The 26,909-nt window shown below is 41.4% G+C and overlaps 1 protein-coding gene and 1 non-coding gene across 7 annotated transcripts in view; one reads left to right on the top strand and one right to left on the bottom strand.

Annotated features, from left to right (window-relative positions):
• The window catches only part of LOC123499375 (homeotic protein proboscipedia-like), a 221,863-nt gene that overhangs the window by 115,054 nt on the left and 79,900 nt on the right, over positions 1-26,909 (top strand). The window lies entirely within an intron of this gene.
• Trnav-uac lies at positions 3,211-3,284 on the bottom strand. The gene has a single exon. It is a non-coding gene; the product is annotated as a tRNA-Val (tRNA).

The following is a 26,909-nucleotide window of genomic DNA, read 5'->3' as shown; positions in this document are numbered from 1 at the left end:
TAAATCAATACACCACACGATAGATAAACTCCGAGTAATAGCAAGACTCACAGCAAAATATTATGCCTTCACAAATTTTCACACAAGAATACATAGTTCGTATCAACAGTGCTAATCATGAAAGTCGCTGGCGTTGTGGGGGTTTCCTGGAGGCCTGACAATACATGCATGCTTTCCAACGGGACTCGGGAACCACAGACCTCCACCTCCGCTAAACTCGATTTGCGGCTGGGTCGTGGCACTGGCTGAGTTATGAAAGCCGCTGGTTTATGGGCGTGAGTGACCAGCCCACCCGCGTACCCACCTACCACCCCTGCCAGCCTGCCGCCCTGCACCCCCGTTCCGCCACGCCAGTAAGTAATGCGATAACCAAGATAACAGATAAGAGAGCACGAAGCCTCGAAGCATTGTCCAGTGCGGGAACGTGATTCTGCGGAGCTCCGGCACGATATATTGGCGGGATTTTTTTTATTTGTTCCTCTGTAATGTATTGAGAGAGAGAGAGAGAGAGAGAGAGAGAGAGAGAGAGAGAGAGAGAGAGAGAGAGAGAGAGAGAGAGAGTATGAGAAAACAAAAGAACTATGCAGGTTTAAAAATCCACACGAACTCTGCCACCCGAGCTGAGGGAAACTACACTTATTAATGGCGGGAATTAATATTGTCAGGTGAGGGCAAATGAGGCGCTTAGTCAAACAGGTTAATTAAGCAAGGCGCCCCTCCGTCACCCGCCGCCTAGATGCCTGCCCGCCCCTCGTCCTTTGCCGCTGAGAGTGAACTAACCTCCGTCACCTCCGCCGACAGACTTCGATCATAAATTACTGTCTTCTGGAGAGAGAGAGAGAGAGAGAGAGATTTAGTGAAAGGTATTTTATATGTTTGGTTACCTATTCTACTCAAGTAAAAAGAAAAAAAAGTATTATGACCTCTTATCAGTGTATTCAGTTCAAATCCTTGTTAGTATGACGGAATTAGTACTCTCTCTCTCTCTCTCTCTCTCTCTCTCTCTCTCTCTCTCTCTCTCTCTCTCTCATCCAGCTCCCCAAAAGCATCACAATCCCACCAGAAAGCCTCCCTCAGCTTTACACAAAACCCACCGAACCTCTCCCACTTGTCTCCTCGCAAGACAGAATCACTCACATCAAAAACAGGGAATCAAGCTCATTTTCTCCTCCGTCAGGTGCGCGAGTCAGCGATCATTATGTTCCTCGCCAACACGCGTAAGGTGACCCATATCGGAGCTTTATTATTTTTTGTCTCCCGGGGCGACGCTAATAAAGAGCGGCGATGAAGACGTTAGTACCGGAGGAGTCGAGGGGAATCTGAGCTAAATTGACAGTTATTTCATTACTCAGCACGCCCTTATGCTAATTTATCGTATTTTCTTATTGTAATTATTTGCCGACTCCCTTGAAGAGCAGCGCGATGATATCTTAATGTTTTATATGTTGACATTTATATAGCCGTAGTCAGACTCCTTCTTGGGTAACGCCTCGACTTTTCGTCATACAGAGATCATTTTGTGCATTTTGATACGGAATGGCGCTACAAATATCGCAAAGTAGATGTTAATGTATAGAAAGCTGCGAGTGGAGGTAATCTGTGTTGGTCGTGGTGTTTCTCTTTTTTATTCATTTATTCATAGCCTTGTTTTGTTTTTCATGCTCCTCTCATATATTCTTATTATTTTTTTCATATTTGTCTATTTTGAAAGTCGTCTTTGTCTTGTTGCGGGTTTCCTTTTTTTTTTTTCGTTTCATAATCCATATCTATAAATTTTTCCTTATAATTTACTCATTTTATATTTATTTGTTTGTATTTTTCATATATTTTTTTGTTAATTTTTCTGTATATTTTTGTGTTCCATTATTCATCTATATCCATAACGACTTTCTTAGATACGTGTTTATCTCATTAAAAATTTATTGATCTCTTGTATGGTGTGATTATTTACAAATTTACTTTCTTACATCATTATTGGCCATTTATTCATGTATATTTTCTTTCAAGCAGGCGCACTCTGCTTGGTTCACCTTTCTGCGCCCATTTTACTTTTCTCGAATATATAATTCCCTAAATTCAATTGCATTACATTTACTTTCAACTGTTCTACGGAACATATATTAACACAAAGTAAACATGCGTTATGTACACGTCACCTTATTCAAATCACATGGCGACAATTTTTTTATCACCACTTCAACAAGAAATAAAATAATACAAAACCACCTTGTACTAATTGTATGTATATAAATAATGGGATTTATACATAGCAGCGACTTCAAACTATCCATCACAAATGAACTAATATAAGATAACCCCTATTTCCTGTATATGCATAAATAATGGCGTATACATTATAAAACCACATTATAAACCCAGCGGATCATCAGGTACAACATAATGATGGCCTGGGAATGCCCGAAGACTAATCCTTTCACTAAATCGATATGGATGTCGGTGATAAGGTTTGAGATATCACTAAATGCATCTCGGGAGGAGGAAAAAGGAGATCAGAGTCAGCCGGTACTAATGAAAATATATAAAAAAACAAAAATGAAGTGAAAACAATGGAACTGAGTAAGAAGGGGTAGAGGGAAGGAATGGAAACAGGTCCTCACATCAAGGGGCCCTGGATGATAAGTAATCGTGTGAGGTAATGTGACTCCTGTGTCAATAGCTAGGTAGACTTCCGGTGGCGCCCTTCAGGTGGGAGAGAGACTGGCTTCATCGTGAGTGAGTGGGTGGGCTGTGGGTTCCTTCTGATTCCTCTTATGGGTCTCTTGTGTTGAGTTAATGAGATGGGAAGGATCCACACATGGGAGGTCATAAGGAGCCGTGGTAAGGCAGTAAGGGAGGGTTGTGTATGTGAATAGATAAGATGTGTTGCTCAGATGAGGGTGTGTGAGTTGTTACGAGGGTGATTGGTGTGTGTGTGTGTGTGTGTGTGTGTGTGTGTGTGTGTGTGTGTGTGTGTGTGTGTGTGTTTCACTGTTTGTTTGTTTGATCTGCTGCAGTCTCTGACGAGACAGCCAGACGTTACCCTACGGAACGAGCTCAGAGCTCATTATTTCCGATCTTCGGATAGGCCTGAGACCAGGCACACACCACACACCGGGACAACAAGGTCACAACTCCTCGATTTACATCCCTTACCTGCTCACTGCTAGGTGAACAGGGGCTACACGTGAAAGGAGACACACCCAAATATTTCCACCCGGCCGGGGAATCGAACCCCGGTCCTCTGGCTTGTAAAGCCAGCGCTCTAACCACTGAGCTACCGGGTGTGTGTGTGTGTGTGTGTGTGTGTGTGTGTGTGTGTGTGTGCATGGACGTGAATTGTGTTGATTTTGGATTGTTTTGTTGTTTTGCTATTATTGTATTTGGTTTCGGGATGGTGGTGTTGTTGTTATTTTTGTTTTATTGTTGTTATTTGTTTTATTATTATTATTATTATTATTATTATTATTATTATTATTATTATTATTATCATTGTTATTGTCATTGCTATTATTATTGTCATTATTATTATCTTCATTATTGTTATCATTATTATTATTATTATTATTATTATTATTATTATTATTATTATTATTATTATTATTATTATTATTATTATCATTATTATTATTATTATTATTATTATTATTAGTAGTAGTAGTAGTAGTAGCAGTACTAGTAGTCGTAGTATTACCTGCTTTCTTCTCCTTGTTTCTTCTTCTTCTTCTTTTTCTTCTTCTTCTTCTTCTTCTTCTTCTTCTTCTTCTTCTTCTTCTTCTTCTTCTTCTTCTTCTCATGTTATTGTTATTTTTGTTACTATTATTATTATTATTATTATTATTATTATTATTATTATTATTATTATTATTATTATTATTATTATTATTACTATTATTATTATTATTAATAATATTATTACTATTATTATTATTGTTATTATTATTATTATTTGTTATTATTATTATTATTTGTTATTATTATTAGTTGTAGTAGTAGTACTAGTAGTAGTAGTAGTAGTAATAGTAGTAGTAGTAGTAGTATCATTGATACTACTGTTATTATTGATATTATTATTATTATTATTTTATTATTATTATTATTATTATTATTATTATTATTATTATTATTATTGTTATTATTATTGTTATTGTTATCATTATTGTTATTATTATTGTTATTATTATTATTATTATTATTATTATTATTATTATTATTATTATTATTATTATTATTATTATTATTATTACTATTATCAAACTCAATTGCTATCTTCATTAAAAAATAAGTACTCACATTTTTTCCCTTCAAATATCCATAGAAAACGTTTGAAGTGTATTCCTTCCTCTGGTTTTATCCGGAAAATGTCGTGTTTTGACCCCATCCGTCGAGGCCATCTTGGTAACACGATGCCTGCTGAGAGGCGGGGGGCAGAGGGAAGGGCAGGGCTTGGTGACGTCACTGATCGGACATTGATCAGCTGATGACCCATTACCCAGCCGTCAACACCCCGTGGACACCCGCCTCTCCCCGCCAGCAGCCCCCGCCCCACGTGAGCCAGAGTAGTGTGCCTCCAGAATAAACATATCCAGATTAAACATTTCCAGATCAATATTATGATACCCTCCTCCCTGGCAGCACCACGAGGAGCCTCATCCACAGACCCGCTGCTTCTCATCGTAGTACGGATAGTATGGAACAGTTTTAATTTTGTTTTGTACTTCGGCTTGTTCTTCACTCAGGATGTGCCGTAGACCAATGCTGTTCCCTTTGAGCAAGCGTAACACACACACACACACACACACACACACACACACACACACACACACACACACACACACACACACACACACACACAGGAAAGTACTCGTATAGGATCACTGGCCTTCTCATTCCGGTAAGCAAGATCGTCACTCCGCGGCTTAGGCTCTGCTGAGTGAACAAGGGTCGCGTCGAGAAGGAAGACGAACCCCAAGGCACGGACGCATTAAATAGTCCCTTTGACGGCATCTGGCATGAAATTAAAGTTGGGCTTAAGTTGCACCATAACTAGTGATAGGGTAATCCACGCGAACACTAGGAGGGTCCGTCGCTATACAAAGCCCTCCTCTTCTTCCTTGTTCTAGATGCAGCTTCGTGTTCCATCGTGTTCCTTCGCGTTTCCACAGCACAGCGTAAGGTTCTCCCGTCTCGCAAACTCCACACATGATTTTGTTCTTCCAGGAGCCGCGGAAGCTGTTCGTGCGGCATTTCCGTGGCAACAAACCAAAGAAAGAAAGAGAGGTGGACACCCAGAGGAAATCCATAATCGCGTTCACATCAACAATAGAGGGGAGTAGCACGCAGGCCTTATGGTGTTATCTGAGCATCGGGTTAAGCATAACAGGGTCACTGGCGACAATGGGCTCTGGAAGGGGCGGTAATCAGAGGGTGCGGGGCGGAGGGCGGGGCGGGCCACTATTAAGCTGCTATCTAGGCCGCATCTCTGGGAACGGGATGTCAGCCTCCAATATACCGCGGGGAGGAGAGGGAGGGGACGACGGTGAGGGGGAATTTTTGCCCTTTTTAATTAGACGTTCATTAGAGAGACCGTCTACAGCGGCTTTCCATTACAGGTGGCTGATAAGACGCGAGATTCAGAGTCATTAGTCATATTACTCGGCATGCGGGGAGAGGGACGGCTGCAGGGGTGGTGGTGGCGGTGGTGTGCGAGATCCAAACTGGGCAAAACTCATCACCATTCTCAGATGTGTTGCGTCAGGGGTCAAGGGTGAGTGTGGTGGGTCAGTTTGTGTGTGTGTGTGTGTGTGTGTGTGTGTGTGTGTGTGTGTGTGTGTGTGTGTGTGTGTGTGTGTGTGTGGTACAGAGTTAATATTTCTATTCTGTATTAATTAGTATGTATGGATTGTTTTAGAAAGTAACATATTAATTTTTTCCATGCGCACGGTGAAGTACATTAGCAAGTAGAGAAAGCTGCCTTGGTAACAGAACAGATGCTGTTAATGGTGGTGGTGGAAATAGCGGTGGTAGCATTGGTGGTGGTGGTGGTGGCGATGGTGGTGGTGGTGGTAATGGCAGCGGTGACGTCCGATGTTCCTTATCACACCGGAATGTTTATTGAGGAAGTGCCTCTCTGTGTCCTCTCTGTATTGTACCTCCGTTTCATAATTCACTTTTTTTATATTCTCTCTCTCTGTCTCTCTCTCTCTCTCTCTCTCTCTCTCTCTCTCTCTCTCTCTCTCTCTCTCTCTCTCTCTCTCTCTCTCTCTCTCTCTCTCTCTCTCTCTCTCTCTCTCTCTCTCTCTCTCTCTCTCTCTCTCTCTCTCTCTCTCTCTCTCTCTCTCTCTCTCTCTCTCTCTCTTATCTCTTCTCACAGCTACTTTTTTTTGTCAGTGTTAGCAGCAGATGAACGCACTCCGGTGTAATATGACGCTGGCCTTGGTTTTCACGTCCTTAGTTTGAACAAAAAGCATCGACACAACAATAGTGCGCGATGCTGTGAAATAAAGACGCTGGAGACAACACCTCTTAGCCTTGGAAACTATAATTTGTAAGTAATATGTGTGAATTAAACCACGAACCGTTCAGAAAAAAATAAATATATAAAAGGCAGCGAGTTTACATTTGATACAAGAAAACTATCACACACATCACATACAATAAAAATAAAAACATGGAGACTAAAACCACACTTGATACATATGCTTCTCAAGTCTTGATTCTGAAGAGGAAGAAAAGTAGGAAAATTCAAGCGTTTATTTTTTTTTTCTTTTCTTTTCTCTCCCTTGCTAAAAGAAGGTCCTGCCGCTGCCCCGCGTCACATCTCTCGCGCCTCCGTTAACGTCACATAAATCCAAAGTCGTCGTCGGATTAGCGCGGGTCAGATTGGCTAATTTGTCAGATTTTACCGTGTGCCGCCGAGGATTAGCCGAGTCCCTGTCGAGGTGCCTGGGTGAAGCGCCTGTCGATGGGCGGGAGCGAGGCCAGGCTGTGAGGGGCGGGCGGCGAGACACAAGCCTTCCGTCGCCTCTGTTAGACCGACAAGAAACGTAAGAATAGGAAATGTTTTAAGAAAGAAGAAACGCTCTTATTGTCACTTTCTTCCTGTGTGTTGCGTAATGAGGATGTATGATAATCGTAGTGGTAATGGTAGTGGTGGTTATAGTAGTAGTAGTAGTAGTAGTAGTAGTAGTAGTAGTAGTAGTAGTAATGATGATGATAATAATAATAGTAACAATAATAGTAATGATAATAATAAGTAACATTTCTTTTTTTTTTTTTTTTTGCTGCACTGAATAGAAATACGTAAAAAATATATACATGAAAAAAAAAAAACTAAAAAGAGAAAAAAAATCGCATCAGTTTTAAATGTCAGCTTCATTAAGGAAAAAAAATTAGTGATAAATAGAGTGAATTTTCTCAATGACTGGTTGACTTTCTATATATTCTACTTTTTTTTTTTTTTGGTCTTTTTTGTGGTCTGTGTCCCGCCAGAGTATCTTGTGTTGGTCTCCTCGTCCTGATCGTCCCTATAGATCAAAGCGCTGAGTCTGAGGAGCCGCAGTAGAAGAGAAAAAAACACACTAACAAAAAGAAAGAGGAAGGCTGAGTCATTTATAAAGGACAGTTCTTTTATATGTATTTTGGTTTTGTAGAATGAGATGTTTGTGTCCACTATATGTAGAGAATAGAGGAGGATAGTAACTCTCTCTCTCTCTCTCTCTCTCTCTCTCTCTCTCTCTCTCTCTCTCTCTCTCTCTCTCATGTCGTCAGGTAGTGAATAAAGTTAGCCAAGTTTTCCTGACGCCTCAAGGGCCGGATGCCGGAAACTGCGTGCGATCTGAGACAAGGAAGGTGACACGCAACTCCACCTGGCCACACACTCACACATACACACTTATAAACACACACATACACACACACGCAGGTTCGGCTCTCCCTCTATCACTCCCTCTCCCTCTCTCTCATTCTCTCTCTCTCTCTCTCTCTCTCTCTCTCTCTCTCTCTCTCTCTCTCTCTCTCTCTCTCTCTCTCTCTCTCTCTCTCTCTCTCTCTCTCTCTCTCTCTCTCTCTCTCTCTCTCTCTCTCCCCTTGACGTCTGCTTCCTCTAATGTCAAGAATCTTCGTCCATATTCCAGTTTCATCCTTATTTTTCTCCCGTGGCTGAGGGATGGCCGCTTTGATTTGTGGCTCCGCTGTCTTCTTATAATCCCGGAGTTTTGTAATTAATGTCCTTCCTTTGTACACGAGGCGGCTATAAATTCCCGGAACTCCACAAATAAAGCAGTGGACACCCCCTACATCTGCCCCTTCGTTCCCGTTCTCTTCCTCTCCTCGGGATATGAATACGTCCAATTGTTTATGAATACCGTGTGTGTGTGTGTGTGTGTGTGTGTGTGTGTGTGTGTGTGTGTGTGTGTGTGTGTGTGTGTGTGTGTGTGTGTGAAGGTATTCAGAGAAGAACATACGTTGTTTGTTGTGCAAGAGCGAACATCCTTGTGTGCTTGTGCGTGAAAGTTATGTACTTGTGTGTGTGTGTGTGTGTGTGTGTGTGTGTGTGTGTGTGTGTGTGTGTGTGTGGGTTGAGAGATAGAGAGAGAGAGAGAGAGAGAGAGAGAGAGAGAGAGAGAGAGAGAGAGAGAGAGAGAGAGAGAGAGAGAGAGAGAGAGAGAGAGAGAGAGAGAGAGAGAGAGAAGAAGAAGAAGAAGAAGAAGAAGAAGAAGAAGAAGAAGAAGAAAATAAAAAGACAGACAGACTTACTTATTGACGGACTGCAGTACATACAGACAAACAGACATCGACAAATGCATAGTCATGGAAAGAGAAAGATCCGCATGTACTTCCTGTCTATCTCTCATCCCTTAGCCTTTGTCAGTCTGTGTGTATCGGCACTGACAAAATTATTCTAGCCAGGTGAGGTTCGCGTGGCGGCCATCAAGCTTAATAATGAGTCATCGCGTTTCTCAAGAAGGAGGATCAGGTGGAAAAGTTCCGTGCGTGGGGCCGTTTAGTGGGCGAGCCTCGAGGGGCCGAGAAGCCGCGCACGCAAGCAGGGACTCCGTTACTCTTATATATGTGACTTCCTTCCCTACACACACGACACCGCAACGCTAAAAATAATAAGACTGAAGGAATGTAAGATAAAAAAAACCGCACTTATTTATTCAGTATTTATTTATTTATTATTTGTTATTTATATAGACACAGACAGTAGTAATAAAAACTATTAAGTCAAATCAGAATAATGTGGGAGGATGGGAAGATGAAAGTTAATGAAGATAATAAGTGAAAGTTAGGTTAAGTTAGGTTAGAGTCTTGGATATCGCGAATTCATATTGCTGAGTGAGTGAGTGAGGGAAAGAATGAGTCTCCGAGAGTACAAGAATTGGGAGAAGTAAAACAATAATGAATGAAGGAAGCAACGTAACTGTTAAAAAGAATATGAATTAATGAGTAAAGAGTGAGAAATTAGATAAACTGAGTGATTAGGACAAGGAATGAGTTTGTATGAAAAAGTACGAAAAAGAGGAAAATGAAACAAAATAAATGCATTAAGAAAGTCCGGGAGGAAAAAAACAAACAGACTACAATTAATATTTATAACAAAGCAAAGACAGCGAGTGAATCAGGGAAAATAATAACTTAAACTGAGACAGGGTGGAAAAAAAAAAAAATAGGAAGAAGAAACAAGAATAGGAAAATCAAGCAAAATGGATAAAAAACAAAAAACAAAGTGAGTGAGAGAGAGAGAGAGAGAGAGAGAGAGAGAGAGAGAGAGAGAGAGAGAGAGAGAGCGAGTGAGGGAAGGAGAGCCAAAAATAAGTGAGCAAATTAGAGAAAATAATATATAAAACCGAGTAAAAAAAATAAGGAAAAAGCAAGAATAAGAAAATTAAACAAAATGAATTAAGAAAAGAAAGTGAGTGAGGGAGAGGGAAAAGTGAGTAAATTAGAGAAAATAATAACTAAAACCGAATCAGAGAGAAAAAAAAGAGAGCAAGAATAAGATAACTAAACAAAATGGATTAAGGAAACAAAGTGAGTGAGAGAGAGAGAGAGAGAGAGAGAGAGAGAGAAAAGTGAGTAAATTAGAGAAAATAATAACTAAAACCAAGTCAGAGAGAGAAAAAAGAGAGCAAGAATAAGAGTACTAAACAAAATGGATTAAGGAAACAAAGTGAGTGAGTGAGGGAGAGCGAGAGAGGGAGGGAGAGAGGGAGGTGAGGGAGAGGCGGGGCGAGAAAGGAGAGTCTCTGTGATCCGCCGCAGCTAAATCAATCATCACCAGAGTCGGGGCCTGATGGGTTGTGGTCTTGAGAGGCTCGTCACCCTCATAAAGCAACCAACCCCCTCCCCTCACCCCTCTCCCCTCACCCCTCTCCCTTCACCGACTCCGCTCACTCCCTCATTCCCTCCCTCTCCTCACCTCCTCTCCCTCTTTCCTCTCTCTTTATCTAACCCTTTCTCTCTCTCTCTCTCTCTCTCTCTCTCTCTCTCTCTCTCTCTCTCTCTCTCTCTCTCTCTCTCTCTCTCTCTCTCTCTCTCTCTCTCTCTCTCTCTCTCTCTCTCTCTCTCTCTCGTTAGTTTCATCTCATTCTGATGTTAATTTTCTTCACTTCCGTTCGCCTTTTTTTTTTTTTTTTTTTTTATTACAGGTATTTATTTTTTTTTTTTGTTCTCTGACACTGGATTTTATTACTACTTGTGTTATTACTAAGGTTTCACTCCAATAATTTATCTTTTCGTATTCATTATTCTGGTGTAATTCTGAGTGGAGCTGTTTTTTCCTTATCTAATTCTTCTATTTCCTGCTTCTCTTTTTTATTTCTAGTTTTCTTATTTGTCACGTGTGTGTGTGTGTGTGTGTGTGTGTGTGTGTGTGTGTGTGTGTGTGTGTGTGTGTGTGTGTGTAGTCTACTGTCTTTCTTGCTTATAAATGACGTCTTTTTGTAAATTTTATATATGTCGTATATATATTCTGTCCACGTTTTTCCTTTCAATTTTGCGTATTCTCTCTCTCTCTCTCTCTCTCTCTCTCTCTCTCTCTCTCTCTCTCTCTCTCTCTCTCTCTCTCTCTCTCTCTCTCATTTTTCGCAAGTTTTAAGTTTTTTTTTTCTTTCTCTCTCCGTTTACTAGAATTTCTCCTCCGTCACGTGTTCGTAGCATTGTCTGTGTGATGACACGCTAAGAGAGGAGCGGTGACATATTCCTCTCTCCCTACTTACCTCCCCTCTCTCTCTCCCTCTCCCTCTCTCTCTTACCCTGTCTCCCTCCCTCCCAGAGTCAGCCATCTATCTCACTTTCAGATTTTTTCCCCTTCCCTAAGTTCCTTTACACTGCACTGTATTTTTTTTTTTTTTTTTTTTTTTTTTTTAATTCTCTACGTTTTCACTCACCTCCAGTCCGTCCTATTTTTTTTCGTTCTTTATATCTGTTCCCTTTTTTCCAGCTGTCCCCCCTTTTTTTTATTGTGTTCCTTGCCCCTTTATCCTCTGTTTTGCCCATCCCCTCTTCGCTCCCTCCCCACCTTCTCATTTTCCTCCCCTCACATACATATCCCTTTGGCCTCCTCTCACCGACCCTCACTAGAATTCCCCTCACCGAGTTTCCTCTCCCTTCATTCTCCTCGCACTCCCCTCTTACTCTCACCCCCTAACACCCTCGCCCCCTCCGTCCCCTCAGTCCTCTCTGGCTGCCCTTCCCCTCTACGGTTGGACTGGCCGACTATCCTCCTTCCTTTATTTTCCCCTCCCCACCCTCCCCTCCCAGTCCAGAGTCGATCTAGAGTCCCTTTCCTTCCCTTCCCCTCTTGCGGTAGCTCCCCTCACTCCCGTCCCGCCCTGAGCCTCTCCCTTGTACCCACGGCAACTCCGCACCAATCTCTTACTCTCGTCACTCGTGAAGTACAATAACACGCACTTTTTCACCTTATTTTTAGGCGACTTTGCCCCACTTAGAGACCTCAGAGAGTCGAGAAGCTGAGCAAGAGGATCCCAGCGCCGCTCTGCTTATGCGCTGCGTGTGTTTGTGGATGTGTACGGCGAGACTTGAGGGCTTAATGTGGTGTTTAGCGGGGACAGGGAGAGAAGGACTAGGACGGAGAAAATAGAGGGAATGGTTAGTCAGTAGGAGAGAAAGATTGGAGGGACGACGGAGAGACACAGATTAGACACCGAGGAGCGTAAGATTGGAGGGAGAGAAAAAAAAGAGGGAATGAGACAGACAGTGGGGAGAAAAACGGGAAGAATAGAGAGAAAAGGGAGAGGGAGAAATTATATGATGAGAGAAAAATCGAGTAATACATTAAGGGGGAAAAATGTAATAATGAAACAGACTATGAAAAAAAAGTGAAAGAGAGGAAAATTGACTACACGATAAGAGAGAGAGAGAGAGAGAGAGAGAGAGAGAGAGAGAGAGAGAGAGAGAAATAGAAAGTGTGAGGAAAGCAGAGAAGTACGGTGAAGGAAAAGAGTGAGATAGCGAAACAATGGATGGTGAGAGGAACACAGGAAAGGAGGGTGAGAAAAACAGTGAAGAAAGGCAAGCTATAGACGGTGAGAGAAGAAACAAAAGGAGTGAGAGAAAGATCGAAATATAGAATCAGATTAAATGATAAGAAGGAAGGAAGAAAAAAGACAATGAAAAAAAAGTGTGAGGCAGGAAAGCAGATTATACAGTGGGAGGAAAACAGAAGGGAGAGTGAGAAAGAATGCAAGACGGATTAAACGGAAAAAGAAGGGAAAAATGATAGAGAAAAGAGTAAGGGGAGCAAAAAACAAACTGAAAAGGAAATGGGGAAAAAAATGAAGTAGGAAGAAAGAGTAAGAGAACATAGATAAGAGGGTGAGAAACAGAAGAGAAAAAATTGTTAGAAAAGAGAGATAAGACATTGAGAGTTGAAGAAAAGAAAAGAAAAAACGAAGAAAAACAGCAAGAAATAAACACAAAAACACAAGAAATGTACGAAAACGAGAAAAAAGCCCGGGAAAAAACAAACCCAAAAGCAAAAAAAAAAGAAAAAGAAAATGAAAATGAAGCATCCATCTTTAGAGAGAGAAAAAAAAAACAAAAGAAAAACGAAAAAGAAAATATCTCATCTCCAGACAGTACTGATTTCTTCTCAAGCTTCCATTTAATTTCCCTTATATACGGTTCACATCCTTAGCGGGTCGAGTGGGTAGGTGCGGCCGGCCCTTGTGTCCCTGGGGCGTAGAGCTGCCGGCGCGGAAGGAGAGGCGATGATTAATGGGAAAAAGGTTACTTGACTGCTGCTTCTTGGAGTTAGCGGAGATATGATACCGAATTCTTCATATCCTCAGATGCTGGAGTTTATACATATGGCGGTGGCTCTCCATGGCACCCCACAAGGAGCTCCCCCGCGGCGTCCTGGCTGAAGGGATGAGTGCGTGGTAGTGTGTGGTAGAGTGAGTGTTCCGTCATTCATCACGCGCCTCAATACTGTGTGTGTGTTTTGGAGGGGGGGGTGAAGATGAGGCGTAGATGAAAGATTTCGCGTAGTGTTGAGTGGTTTATGGTGCTTGTGTTTTTATTGGATTATGGTTATTCTGTATGTTAATGGTTGATTTGTTTAGTACTGTTGTTTTGTAATGTGATCATACGTTATGCGCTTTCTGGTTCTTTTTTTTTCTATTTATCTATTTATCTATCTATTTACCTGTATATCTATCTATTTATTTATCTCTCTATTTGTTTATGTATATGTTTTTTTTTCTTTCTGTCTGCCTGTCATTCTATCCGTTTATCAATCAATCTGTTAATCAATCAGTCAATTATTCAGCACGAAATTAAATTAACCAAAAATTGGAGCTTTCTTACTTTTCATTCCCGAGAAAAAAGAAGTTTCATGTTTTCTTCCTGAGAGAGAGAGAGAGAGAGAGAGAGAGAGAGAGAGAGAGAGCCAACCAAGCCCTCGCGCCACACTCTGCCATCACTCAAGCCTCACTCGAGCCTTAAGGTGGAAAAACATGCAACTTTTAATTAAACCCACGTAGCCTCGGCCTGCCATTGAGGCTTCCCGGCACTCCCCATAAACCCAGGCCTCGAGAATAGCTGAACGAAAAGGGGGGGAGGAAAAAATGGTGAATCTTCACTCTCACCCTCTTCCATGGTATTCAAAAAAACAAAATATTCATAATTCACAATGATTTCCTTCTCGCCTTCCAAAGCGGGCAATAACTCGCTGCTCTTTCTCTCTTCTCTCCCATCCTGCTTCCCTTTCTCTCTTTGTTTTGGTCTCCTCGTAAAAAGCGCCGCCGGAATCTCCCGGAATATGTTGGGTCTCGTGTAGCCGCGTCGGGAAGGCCGCGAGGAGCCGCCGCCCTCACTCCACTGTCGATTCCTCCTCTATATAGATTACACCGACTCTCTCTCTCTCTCTCTCTCTCTCTCTCTCTCTCTCTCTCTCTCTCTCTCTCTCTCTCTTTCTGTATCATTAATCGGTATTTTTATTGTATTCTTTATTCGTTATTTTGACTTTGTATTTATTTACTTGTACAGTATATTTTTTAACTCAAAAATTGTATCCTTTGCTCACTTAAATGTCTTTATTAAATCTTACTCTATTGTAGTCTATTCGTCTATTCAGAGTTTCTATCTAGTATATTCTTGAAGTATATATATAGCTAGTTTCCGTGATTTTTTTTATTAACGCATTCACAAAGTTTGCTTGAATATTTTTAAGGAAATTTATATTAGGGAAGTCTTACATCATTTACTCACAGTTTTTGCTCAGTTCCTCTTTCAAGTATACATTCACCATTTCCATAGCTGTTGATCTATTACAAGCATTTCCGGTCAAGGTCTCTAGGAATCCACACACAGGTAATACCGTGACACATTCCCTCGTGTGTCTCAGTGACTTAACACTCTTCCTCAATGTAAAGCAGGTAATCCGCAAAGTAATCATGTAATGTACCGTGTTGTGCCTGGCGGTTTAATAATATAGACTCGAGGGTCAAGCTCCACTCTCTCCAGCAACACGAGGTTCCGCCGTAATGAAAGACCACTTGGCCGGGTTTCCTTTCAAGGGCAGCGTAATGAGTGAATGTATCGTGTGAGTCGCCGGAAGTCCATGTTAATGCCGTGAGGTGTTGGCTATTGGGTGTCTTACTCTAATGTCAGTGTTTATGTTACCCAAGAGCCGCTAAGTAGGTCTTTTAACACTGCGCAGTACTGTTAAAGGATTTGCTGTACCTGTAATTTTGGTCGCTGTCAAGAGAGTACAGCACAGTATGTAATGTAGAGTATCGGTACAGGTGTACATACTTTTGCAATACAGCATGTGAGTCCACTGCATTTAACATACCACTGTTTTGTATATTCAGTTACATAGTTTTACGCTCGTTGCATTATTCTGTTGTTATAAATGTTACACCTATATGTTCTCTATACAGTGAACGACACAACATTCTAATATAATACGGTATGCAGAGCAGTCTATAATAAGTACTTCAGTGTGTTTATACAAAGGAACGTTTAATCACATGAATATTTGTATGAGGCGTGGAGCAGCGTCATGCAATCTTCGTAGCCCTGTGTGTATTGGTGTCAGTCACAGAATATCACCGTCAATCACACTGCGGGGTACAAGATTAGTCCTTTTTTTGTGTATTATCATACTTTATTACAAAAACCCACATTATATAAGCATTTTGTAACTTCGTAGAATTGATTGAATTAAGACTCCATAAAAAACGTTGTTAAATATTACATAAATTCTCACGGCACTGTAACACAATCCAGAAATAGTCTACAGTTTACCTCGGCGCCTTTGAAAAAAATGAGTTTGTATCTTGCCATTAAAACTTAAATAGGTAAACAAATTGTACTTTAAGTCTGCCGCACCTGCTCGCCTTTGCTGACTCCCTGACCTCATTTCCACCTGGAGTGTGAGTACCTTGTGTTATGTACCACCCTCACCACCACCACCACCACCACCACCACCACCACCACCACCACCACCTCTGAAAGGAATATCACCATTCGTACACTCGCTAACACGGTACCCACGACCATGTAATGTGTACTAATAGAATGTTACGACACTATAACCCCACATGAGTGTACAACTACCACTGCTTCCACTACCACACCATTGCCACAGCCACCACCATCACCATCAACCTTAAAGAAGACGAAAAAACCAAGAATATCAGGACCAAAAACAAGACAATTCCAACATTTTTCTCTCCCCTCACACCTTTTTTTTCTTGCCCCTCATCCTCCCTTCCTCCCTTTCTCCCTATCTCTTTCTCTCCCTCAGTAACACCAGTGGTCGTTGCGAAAAGGGGAAATTTAATGCATAAAAAAGTGCAGAAACTCATGGGCCGGCGAGCTCCATTCAGCGACTGCGATTAAATCATATGTTCTCACAATGGGGAAGAGGTGTAAATGTGTGGCTCAAATTACAATAACTTCCCCGACCGGCATCTTTATTACTGCAAATGGCTGCCGCGCGACTCTTAAGAAGGGGGTTTTTCTCTCTCTCTCTCTCTCTCTCTCTCTCTCTCTCTCTCTCTCTCTCTCTCTCTCTCTCTCTCTCTCTCTCTCTCTCTCTCTCTCTCTCTCTCTCTCTCTCTCTCTCTCTCTCTCTCTCTCTCTTCTACTACTACTACTACTACTACTACTACTACTACTACTACTACTACTACTACTACTACTACTACTACTACTACTACTACTACTACTACTACTACTACTGATGATGATAATCTTGATGCTGTTTCTACTTTTATGATTGCTTTAACAGAGAACGAAACTTTTTTTTTGTGGGGGCGTGTGTGTTTCGTTTATAAAGTATCATTTTAAGACGCTCATTTGATATAGACAGTGATCGCTATTATGATAATGATAATTGTACAAAAGAACTAACAATAATTGATAAAAAAAAAAGGGAGACAAAAAATGAAGAATAGCATTGAAATCTAACATTAATAATAAAAGATGAAAAAATTAAACAAAACTCGATGAAAATGATAACAGCGATGATAATGATAATAAAAATAACACACACACACACACACACACACACACACACACACACACACACACACACACACACACACACACACACACACACACACACACACACACACACACACACAACACCTTCCAGCACATGCCTCATAACACCTGCTACCTGTTAAGATATTCCAGTATAGTTAATTAAACGTTCGCCTCTGCAGCTGCGGTTAGTAATTTCTTCACAGCGGCGCGCTCTTTTCCGCCACCGAGACCCAATTTATTCTATTAGCGGAATGCTGAGGGGAGGACCAGGTGATGAAGGACCCGGCGCCGAGATTTTAGTCAGAGTCAGCGGCCCTGGTGGTGGTGGGGGCGTGAGGGCGTGAGGGGTGACCAGGCCAGAAGAGCAGGGTTGCTTGGTGTGTGTGTGTGTGTGTGTGTGTGTGTGTGTGTGTGTGTGTGTGTGAGGATCCTATGGTAGTAGTAGTGGTGGTGGTGGTGGTGGTGGGTGATGTTTGTTGTTGTTATTGATGTGATTGTAGAAGTGTTGGTGATGGTAAGTGTTGTGGTGATAATAGTCTTAGTAGTAGTAGTAGTAGTAGTAGTAGTGATAGTAACAGTAGTAGTAGTTGATGTTGTTGTTAGTAATAGAAATTAGTCGTAGTTTGTAGTTGCATTTTATTATAAAGCCAAAAATAATCTTAAATATGAAGAATAAACATAATGCATGTGTTTATATTTACATGTGATAAAAGATTTTAAGTACGTCCCATTATACTGTAACACACACACACACACACACACACACACACACACACACACACACACACACACACACACACACACACACACACACACACACACACACACACACACACACACACACACACACACACACGAGACTGACGAGCTGCGATGAAAAACAACCGAAATTATATGTATTTCCCCGGGGGACACAATTCTCAAGATATAAAAGTAATTATCACAATGGAAGCTTGACGGCGGTAGGGGCAGAGAGAGAGAGAGAGAGAGAGAGAGAGAGAGAGAGAGAGAGAGAGAGAGAGAGAAGAGCGATAAAGAGGTCGAGAAACTTTAGCAGGATGGATAAAGTTGTACCTTCTGTTCTGAATGTTTTTACTTGAGTAATTCCTCGGCCCGGCGTCCTGACGGAGTGGGTGACGCAGAGATGGAGGTGAGAGAGAGAGAGAGAGAGAGAGAGAGAGAGAGAGAGAGAGAGAGAGAGAGAGAGAGAGAGAGAGAGAGAGATGTAATAATTGTTCTTCTTTCATCAATAAATCATTAACTTTCCCCTGACTGGTAATGTGCAATGAAAAGAACGGTAAGGAATTTTAGTTTTATTTCGGTTCAGGTTTTATTTCTCCACCACCACCACCACCACTACTACTACTACTACTACTACTACTACTACTACTACTACTACTACTACTACTACTACTACTACTACTACTACTACTACTACTACTACTACTACTACTAGGTTGAATTTTAAGTGTTCATGCGTACGTTTTATTTATTATATTTTTTATCTTTTTTTTTATCGTGACGTGAAAAGGAATCAATGTCGAGTTTCTCCATCCTAGAGCTTTTTTTTTTCTCTCTCTCTCTCTCTTGCTTCATATCAACCAACGGTATTTTTATTTTTCGGAACGGTGATTTTATGCGTATAGGAAAATGTGTGTGTGATATGTGTGCGTGAGAGAGAGAGAGAGAGAGAGAGAGAGAGAGAGAGAGAGAGAGAGAGAGAGAGAGAGAGAGAGAGAGAGAGAGAGAGAGAGATCACTAGAAATTAGATAAAATGAAAGTAAGTAAAACCTGTCACTTTAATTTCATTTTGAACACCACCACCACCACCACCACCACCACCACACACGTACTTTCCCATCCATAACTCAGTGTTTGGAGAAAGAAAGAAAATAAAAATAGTACCTTAACAATCCCAATGAGAGAAAGAAAACACTCAAGAAATAATAAACAAGGAAAAAAAAAAGATTATATATATATTTCATTTCTAAATTCATTCTCCTAACACATTTTCTCTCCTTCAAGGCTAAACGCCCGGCCAGTTTTGATTTAAGGGTTTAATTAGACTAATGCGCCTCGAACTTTTATGCAAACTTCCCCTCCTCTCTCTCACTGTTACTGACGGAGGGAGTTCCAGATGGTGACTCCCGACCATCCCAAGCCCCTAACCCCCTCCTCTGCCGCCTTTCCCCCACTTCCCGCTCCCTCCATCACCCCTGCCAGTACACCACAACAGAACACCTCACATCATCACACTCTACTCTCTTCATCTCTTTCCACTGACTATCCCAAGCCTCTCACCCCTTCCTCTGCCGGCCCCCCTCCTTCCCGCTGCCTCCATCACCCCTGCCAGTACACCACAACAGAACACCTCACACTATCACACTCTACTCTCTTCATCTCTTTCCACCGACCATACCAAGCTCCTCACCCCTCCTCTGCCTCCCCCTCTATCCTACTTCCTCCATCACGCCTGCCCCCTCCATACTCCTGCCAGTACACCACAACAGAACACCTCACACCATCACACTCCATCCTCTTCATCTCTTTCCAGTGACTCAAATCTTTCACCCTTTTCCGTGATTTCCCTCTTCAACCATTCTTTTTTTTTTTCTATCATCTCACCATCACACTCTGCAGTCTTCATCTCCTTCCAACTTCACTGATAACTTAAATCCTTTATATTTTCTATCATCTTTGTCTATAACCACTACAACCATTACAAACATTGCAGTAGAACATCATCGTAACATCAGACTCCACGCTCTTCATCTCTTTCCAGTGACTCAAATCTTTCACCCTTTTTTCATCATTCTCTTCTTCACCCATTATTTTTTTCTACAATCACACTCTTCACACTCTTCATCTCCTTCGAACTTCACTGATTACTCAAATACTTCACTTTTTTTTTATATCGTTCGTCTCTACATCCATTCCTTTTCTATCGGTACATGACAGTAGTATCATGCTATCACATTCCAATGGCTCAAATCTTTCACCCTCTTTCACCCATTCTTTTTTTTTTTTTTTGCCACATCATCACACTCTACTACGTTTTTCACTCATTCCACTGACACAAATTCTTCACTTTTTTTTCCATCATTCACTTCTGCATCCATTTTTTTTTCTTTATTATTATCACATCTTCACACTCTACCTTCCCCATCTTCTTCCAGTGACTCAAAACCTTCACCATTTTTACATCAATCCCTTCCATATCCATTTCTTTCTTATCAGTACATTATAACAGAACATCACCACACCGTCACTCCACATCTTTCATCTCCTTCCAGTGACTCAAATCCTTCTCCATTATTCTTCATTTCCTTCTTCACCCATTTTTTTTTTCTATTGTCACATCATCATCATCTCCCTCACTGACTCAAAGCCTTCACTATTCCCCTCTACTTTCATTCCTTTTCGATCAATGCATTACAGCAAAACATCACCACACCGTCTCTCCTCGCCCTACATCTTCCACCTTCACTGTTTACTTGAATATTTCACCTGTTCTCATCAATGCTCTTCATATTTACTCCACCACCGCAGTATAGTATCATTACCACCTTACTCCTTGTTTTCCTATATCTACTTCACTTTTGCAGTATTTCACTATCTCATCTAACATAACACTATATTGCTATACATCCTTCATCTCCATGTATCTTCCTCCTCAGCCTTGTAATCCAACACTCATTCTTCTCTAAATACCACCACCGTCATCCACTTTATCTTCCTCTATTCATCATCCACTGACTGGTTTTTCACATCTCATGCATTTATTGATAAGAAGACACCTTCACCTCAACAGTTCAGCAATCGCCAACCAGTCACACCAGTACACGCTACTTTTCTTCTCCCTCCTTCCTCGCCACTTCCGACTCCTCCCTCTCATTACGCACAGCAAAGCACATAATTTTATCCTCATTTTCACACCTGCTACATGACCACAACACAGCGCGCTTCGTTCTATATATTTTTCCCTCCTCACTGACAGAATACTACCATTTTTCTTTATTTCTTTTAGTGTTGTCAGCCTTTGTTATCATTCAAAGCACTATGAATATATGCAGATACAGGGAATAAGATAAAATAAGTTTGTCTTTTATGAGATACACAACATTTTTTTACAGATTTGTATAAAAAAAAATGTTTGAAAATTGCGGAGGATTGGAAATATTATCTAACAGGGAAAGAGGTGACAGTCAACGTTGCTCTTACATCATTGCAGTAGTTTTACAGAGGCTCCCTTCTCGTGGACCTGTACATCAACACAATAGAACGCTACATACTATAAAAACAGTGCAAGCCAACAAAACACAACGGGATTAAAGAGCACACAACACAACACCACAAGCAGGATAACGGAACACATGCAGGAAGAAAAGAACAGACGAAGCAGCTCACTTCACCACCGATCAAAAATACTTAGCAATTTATCAGATTATTATTATTCTTGTTCTACTTATTGTCTGGCGAATGAATAAAGAAAATTAAGGCTTTATATTTTGAAATCCTGCTGCACGTATCATTCTTAAAAAAAACGGGAATAAATGAAAAAAAAGTAATAATAGGTCGTAAAGGTCAGTGCAACAAGAAAGACACAGAGATCAGAAAGTCCAAAGTGTCTTACAGGCTCATTATATTAGAACCCTATGTAGGCGACAGCAGATGTGGACTTTTTTCTTATATTTTTTGTACTTATTGTAACTTGTTATCATATTTTTTCTTGCACACACAGTATCAACTAGAATTTTCTCTTTTCGCTTGTCCTAACCACTTCCTGCATTAACTAGCGACTTGTTTTTAGCATCGTAACCATTATCATTTCTCCCTAATACGTTTTTTTTCTTCTTCTTCTTCTTGGCTCGAGTTCCGTGCGATTTTTATGAAGATATTTGTCAGATGATGATTCTTGTTATAAATATTACTTGTATTATTATGAAGAAAAGATTACTTATATATCTTACGCTTGACTGAATTTTGATGTCCCTTTTCCTTATTACCTTATCTTCGTTTAGTTATATTCCCATTATTTATACGTTTCCTAATTTTTTCTTCCATTTTCTCAACGCTTTTTTCTTCTGTCACTATTTACGAGTATTTGAAGTTTTCTATCTTTGTTCTTCTCCTTTCTATTACCTTAAGCAATTTTGATGTTTTTTTTATTTTTCAAGTCTGTGTAAAAAAATACTGATTTGTGTATTTTAAAAGGTTTCCGTGTTGAATATTTCACCAATGTGTTCTGTTCTTCTTCCTCGGTTTTATCTATTTATTTCGATTTCGATATTTGTTTTTGCTTTTGATTTTTCCCGCTGTATATTAGATCACATGAACTTCTGACTGATTGTTTTATGCAGTTTTTTTTTATTTATTTATTATTTATTATTTTTTTAATCTTTTTATTGTCCCAAACCTGTTCTCTGTTGCATTATGGTACATTATGTTTACTACTATCTTGCCTTCTATCGTTTTTTTTGTTATATATTTAGTTGTGTTATCTTTTGGTATTTATTCTCTCTCTCTCTCTCTCTCTCTCTCTCTCTCTCTCTCTCTCTCTCTCTCTCTCTCTCTCTCTCTCTCTCTCTCTCTCTCTCTCTGTCTCTCTGTGTGTGTGTGTGTGTGTGTGTGTGTGTGTGTGTGTGTGTGTGTGTGTGTGTGTGTGTATACTTCTGGGTTGTCTTTATTTTATACATGTTTTGAGTACGAGTTACATTTTCGAACTTCTATAAATCTGAGGTTAATTGAGCGTTAAACAAGAACAAGGAAACAGGTTATGCAGGTCTGACGTGTCTTCCTTGTTAACTCAATACAGGAGATCGTGTTTTTATGTGAGAGAATCAACAATTTCCTTCCTCTTATCATTCTTCATTATTATTTTTTTTTTCGTTTTCTTTTTTTTAATTCAGCACTATTTTTCTTTTTTTTTTTTGTGTGTGTGTGTGTGTGTGTGATCTTGTCGGCGTTTGAATGTCACGTACTGTTTATTACTGGAAAGGTAGCTTATCCTTATCCTATTTTGTTAATGTCTCTTTTACTTCTCTTCTTCTTCTACTGTCATACAATCCATTTATATATATTTTTTTTTTTTTTTTTTTTTTTAGGGGGAAGGTTTCTTTTTGTGGTGGTTTATTACTCTCTAACCTCAAAAAGAAAATAATTACTGTTTCCTTAGTCTCTCTCTCTCTCTCTCTCTCTCTCTCTCTCTCTCTCTCTCTCTCTCTCTCTCTCTCTCTCTCTCTCTCTCTCTCTCTCTCTCTCTCTCTCTCTCTCTCTCTCTCTCTCTCTCTCTCTCTCCACCCTTCCTCCTCCCCCCCCCATAAATTATACCAAGCTTCGTACTTAAACTCGAAAATGTGAATGAGGGATTTTCCGGGGCGCCGAGGTGGTTATTTAGCATCACCCGAGGCCCCATTTACAAGTTTTATGTTTTCACCGGTGATTCCTACAAGTAATTCTCTTTCATCGCACTAACAAGGGTTTAGAGTAATTTATGTCGATGCTGCAGGGGCGGGGATGTGCCTTTTGGGGTAGGGGCGGCTAGGGGTGGGTGGCTGGGAGGTAGGTGGTTGGGGTGGAGGTATGGATAGGTGAGGTTAGGTGGTACAGCCATTGGGTTGGAAAAGTAGAAAGGGAGAGGAGGAATGAGGGAAGAGAGTTGTAAGGGTGTAAGGGAGGAAGGTAAGGCAAGGTAAGGGTAAGGTGAGGGTGATTGAAAAGGATGTTCACTTGAGTATGATTTGAAAGGAGGAAAGGAAAGGAAAGGAGGAGGAGGAGGAGGAGGAGATGAGATATATGTGTGTGTGTACGTGTGTTTGTGGAGGGAAGAGGAAGGTAAGGAGCAGAGGTGATGAGGAACTGAGAGACAGGAAGAGGCGTTGGTGGAACGGAACGGAAAGGGGGAGAGAGGTGAGAGGAAGAGGAGGAGGAGGAGGAGGAGGAGGAGAAGGGGGAAGAGGAGGTGGCAGACAAGCTCGTGTGTCTGTCTGTGTGTGTTAGAGAAGTGATATAGGATGGGAGAGGTGAAGTGAGTGAATTGAGGTGACGTGTGTGAAGGTGAGGAGTGTAGAGGTAATGTGGTTGAAATGAAGGTGTTAGTTAAAGGGAAAGAGGTGAAGAGATGTGTGGGAGGCAAAAATGTAAAGAAATGGAGGGAATGTGGGAGGAGTGAAGGAATATCGATGTCAGAGAGAGAGAGAGAGAGAGAGAGAGAGAGAGAGAGAGAGAGAGAGAGAGAGAGAGAGAGAGAGAGAGAGAGAGAGAGATTGCTAACTGATGAAGAAACGGAGACGGAAGAAAGTGGGAATAGAGAATCGTAAAGATATTTCGAAAAGGAATAAGAAAGATGAATAATGCCAAAATGCAAGAAAAAGAATCTGAAATAATGGTGATGAGTGATGGAGTGAGAAGAGAAAAAGAGAGAAGGAGGAGAGTCTGTGGGAGGTAAGGCTTGGAGGAGGCCTGAGTGTGGAGGTGATGGGGAGGAGTAATCGTGCCACGGGGAAGGGAATGCCATCGTGTTCCTGTCCTCGGCCTCCGCGCAACACGAATACCTGTGATTAATACTCACGTAGTCATCGTCATACACATTCTCATATCCGCGTACATACACACATTCATATCCGCGTACACAAACCTATACACGTACGCATACATCCTCGAACACTTTAACAAACACACACACACACACACACACACACACACACACACACACACACACACACACACACACACACACACACACACACACACACACACACACACACGTGGTTAGCGGTATGGCTCATCTGACGTTTCCAGTGTGATGATTTTCTTTTTCATTCGTAGTTGTGGATTTGTGTTTTTTTTCCGTTTATTTTCTTGTGTGTATCTTGAAAATTAGTTGCGTGTGTAGATTAGCTATTATGGCTTGAGTATATTTCGCTGTCTTTGGTTTTATAGGTTATTTTTTGTTCCTACTCTGTGTTACTTTACTTGCGATTTGTTAAGATTGATGTAATGTATGAAAAATATATTAAGTGATGATATAGTAGTCCCGTCTTGTTTATTTAAGCGTTGTTTTTTTTTTATAATTTGGTTTCGTCTTGGAGGATTTCAGATGACGTTACTTATATGAGTACTCTATACCATCACAGTCACTCGTGTTGCCCCATCTCACCATTACACTCAGAGCTGAAGGCCATTATTTCCACTCTCACATTTGCTATCCACGTTATCCAACTCATCTTAGCCACCACCACCACCACCACCACCACCAGACACTGTCACATCACACCATCACACTCTCTAATCTACCAAGGCAACTCACCCAGCTCACTCCAGCTCTTACACACACACACACACACACACACACACACACACACACACACACACACACACACACACACACACATACACACACACAAAACTCATCTCCATCATCACCAGAACCACATTACGAAAATCTGGCAGACACCCCCTTATCCTCTCTCTCTCTCTCTCTCTCTCTCTCTCTCTCTCTCTCTCTCTCTCTCTCTCTCTCTCTCTCTCTCTCTCTCTCTCTCTCTCTCTCTCTCTCTCTCTCTCTCTCTCTCTCTCTCTCTCTCTCTCTCTCTCTCTCTCTCTCTCTCTCTCTCTCTCTCTCTCTCTCTCTCTCTCTCTCTCTCTCTCTCTCTCTCTCTCTCTCTCTCTCTCTCTCTCTCTCTCTCTCTCTCTCTCTCTCTCTCTCTCTCTCTCTCTCTCTCTCTCTCTCTCTCTCTCTCTCTCTCTCTCTCTCTCTCTCTCTCTCTCTCTCTCTCTCTCTCTCTCTCTCTCTCTCTCTCTCTCTCTCTCTCTCTCTCTCTCTCTCTCCCACTCCCCAAAATTTCAATCTGATAAGTAGGGTTGCGCCTCACATTGCCTTGAACAGAACAACGACTTCTCTTACCAAGATGAGTTTTGGCTGGAAGATCTGAGTAGACGAGCTTCCTCTACTCCTTCCCTATCTTTATCTCTTTCTCTCTCTGTGTTGTCTCTCTCTCTCTCTCTCTCTCTCTCTCTCTCTCTCTCTCTCTCTCTCTCATGGTAGGTCCTCCCCTTATCTCCTTTCATCTCTCCTCCCCTTTTCCTTGTTCTCCTCCCCTTCCCTCCTTCTCCTCTTCTCATGTCTCCTTCCATTTTCTGATTCTTTCCCCCATTGCTCTCCCCTCGCCCTTTTCTCTTCATCTACCCTCTTTCCTCCTCCTCCTCCACCTCCTCCTCCTCCTCCTCCTCCTCCTCCTCCTCCTCCTCCTCCTCCTCCTCCTCCTCCTCCTCCCTTCTCTTCTCTCCCTTTTTGTTCCCCTTCTTTTCCATTCATCATTTCCCCTTGCTTTAAATTTTATAATGGAAATTAGGCCACTTCACTGAGCCTCTCCCCTCGCCTCTCACTCCGGCCCCTCCCTCTCTCTCTCTTTTTCTCTTTCTCTCTCTCACTCGTGCTCTTACTCTCTCCTTCCCTCCCCTCTCCCTCCCATCTCCCTATCCCCATGACATACACTTCAGTGGATATTAACTGATGAGTCTCAAGGATATTTCATTTAAATTTGAAATCTCTGGAGCCTTTCTTTAGCCGAGGTGGAGGAGTAATATTAGATGAGTGATGGTGAAGCCTTCAGATTTCAGGCCCTAGATCCACCTCATAGGGCGTCATTGGCTGCGGGTTACGGAGGGAGATGAGCAGCAGTGGTGGATGGTGCGGTGCCTGGGTTAATATTAATATCGTTGGTCATGAGTGTGTTGGTGTTAATATTGAGGTAAGGGAGGTGTCTAGTCTTGGTTCGTTTTTAGTATTTGTGGGTTTGTGTTGTGTTCTAGTGTTGTTCTTTGTGGTTTTACGTTTTGGTGTTGTTTAAGAGACGTGAGGTTGCTTATTAGAGGTGTTCAATATGTGT

Source organism: Portunus trituberculatus, chromosome 49 (genome assembly GCF_017591435.1).
Source record: "Portunus trituberculatus isolate SZX2019 chromosome 49, ASM1759143v1, whole genome shotgun sequence".
NCBI classification, from domain to species: Eukaryota; Metazoa; Arthropoda; class Malacostraca; order Decapoda; family Portunidae; genus Portunus; species Portunus trituberculatus.
The sequence above is the reverse complement of the archived record's forward strand: the minus strand, read 5'-3'. Positions and strand labels throughout refer to the sequence as shown.